We start from the raw sequence: 2,580 nt of genomic DNA on the forward strand, positions 1-2,580 counted from the left end.
TTTTGTATCTCAACTCTTTGAGCAACTTTCAAGTGCTAAAGAAAGAAACATGCATAAACACACATGTGCACATGACACAATGTGTGACTCCATTTATTGACTTATTGTATACCAAGTACTAAGTACCTTATGCACATTATTGTTTAATTCTTGAAATTCATGTATAAATTGAGTTTACTTCAATCAAAATTTTCAGAAACTGAATTCAAACAACCCAATACAAAAAAGGAGAATTTGTTAACATATGGAACCCAAAACTCCAGAGCTGTAGCAGGATCCAGGGACTTAACTCTATCTCCCTCAATCTCCTTTTGTTTTTCTCTGCTAGATTCATGCTTTGGCAGGCTCTCTTCAAGGTTTCCAGCAGCTTCAGGTCTAATTCCTACATACTTAGTAACTCCAGCTCCCAGAGATCATCTTTCCCAATAATTTCCTAAAACATCTTTAGTAGGAGTCTCATTGTCCCACTCTGTGTCACATACAGGACCTTGAAACAGATCCCATGGCCAAGCGGTTAGAATGCTCTGATTGTGCGGTTGTGTAACGCATGTTTCTTCCCAAGAGCTAGAGGTGGGGTTATCCCCCAGAACCTTATGCCTTGAGAGTGGAAAGTGTGTCCTCCCAAAGATAATTAAAGAGCTGATACCAAAAGAGTGGAAACGGTGCCCAGGCTGGTGAAAACAAGAGATGGCCATTGCAAAATTCTAGGAGGTAGATATTATTGTCTTGTTTTACAAATTAAGACACTGAGGGTTAAAGAGCTTAAGTGATCTACTCAGAATCATGGAGCTGACAAATGACAGAGCCAGGACTTGAGCTGACATCTCTGCCAACTTTAAGGCTTCCACTTTTATCCAGTGCTATGCCACACAAACTAGAACTTGACACTGCATGAAGCAGGCATCCTGGTGAAGTGTTAGAAGAAGGTCTCTAGATTGAGAAAACTCATTTTTGTTTGTTTTTAAAGACAGTCTGAAATGAATGTCTCTCTGTCTCCTTTCTTCCTTCTGAACAGATAATGTCTCTTCCTATCTTGACAGGCAAAGCCTGTATGCATATAAATTCTTATTAGTAAATTTGGGGTATATTTATCTGCTTCCAGCTTTTTTAATTTTTATTTTTAAAGAAGCGAGAAATTCTTCTCAGCAATGTCAGCTTTGTCAAACTGAAAAGTCTGAAAATCTAAATGTGGCAGCCAGGGGTCCATGGTGGGGATAGATTTTTTTTTAATTCATTTCTACATTTGTGTTAAGGTCAGTGTATTCATTTCACAGTAGGGAAGGATGAATTTTGACATTTTTATAAGGGTGATTGATTGGTTTGTGTCCATTTGTGAGACTCTACATGGCAAGAGGCCATGGCTAATGGAAGAGGGGAGAAAAACAGAACAAAACAACAACAACAAAAAAAACCTGACTATTTTTGTCAGAAGGCTGCCTATCACCATTTTGGAAGGAGCCCAGAAATGTTGAACATGGACACAGATCTGAGAAGAAGATAGACTGTTTGACACACATCAATTGAAGTACAAAGCGGGAGGCTATTGACGGGAATTTTATTTGAATTATGCATCCTGGCAGCCATGAAAAAGTTACCCATTTCCCCAAATTTCCTACCACTTACTGATTAACCTTCTGTGTTACTGGTGAGGAAGCATTACAGAGGGGTGAAATTCACAAAAGGGTAGCATGCCGGATCCTCCGCCTGGAACTCTCTTGCCTGTATTTTATAGTCTTCATTTGAAGCTCAGTTCAAATGAACCTTCCTTAGGAAGGTGAGAGGTTTTGTGAGTCCTACACCAACACTATAGGTTCTGCCCTTTGGCCTCCACATAAGGATAATCAAAGAACCTATAAATTCTCACTTTGTGACTTCCTGGATAGACTCTAAGTTTGATGATACTCAGGGACATATATATCTGCCTATCACTCACTACATCACATGTGCTGAGCACAGGACATGAGATTTATAGTAGGCACTTTCAAATATTTATCGAATGAATGTATGAATGAATGACTTTTTAATCATTTCAATGTCTGTCTTTTGAGTTGTGGCATAAACCCTGATTCCTTTCTTTCTTTTCAAGGATGAGTGTGGCTTCATTTATAATGTTATTCTTACAGATTAGTGATAGAAAACCATAAACATTTAATGGGGAAGCAATTTCCTTTAAAAACAGAATAGTGTTCCTTGGGGATTCACCATATTTTTCTGTGATGACATCATTGACTGTTTAACCACAGGGAAGCTTTCCTGTGAACTCCAGGACTGCTAACTTCTATAAATTCCTGTGCATCAGGCTTCGTTTTAGAAGGTGGAAGACCATTATATGAATGTCAACAATGGCTATCCCAACATCATCAAGCTGACCACTCTAATGATGGTGATTCCAGGTTTGAGTATTCTGTGACTTCACTGATATTTCCATGGGACCTAGAAGTGGAAATCACATGGTTCCATTGACTCCACAGGCAGTTCTGGGAGTCAACATGTTGCATTGCTCAGGGATTCACTAGGGTCAAGTGACCCTAGAAGGGTAGCGTCTAATTCTGTGCTTTCTGTTTGGAGCTTTCACTTGCA

The sequence above is a fragment of the Macaca mulatta genome, chromosome 11 (assembly GCF_049350105.2).
Source record: "Macaca mulatta isolate MMU2019108-1 chromosome 11, T2T-MMU8v2.0, whole genome shotgun sequence".
Classification (NCBI taxonomy): Eukaryota; Metazoa; Chordata; class Mammalia; order Primates; family Cercopithecidae; genus Macaca; species Macaca mulatta.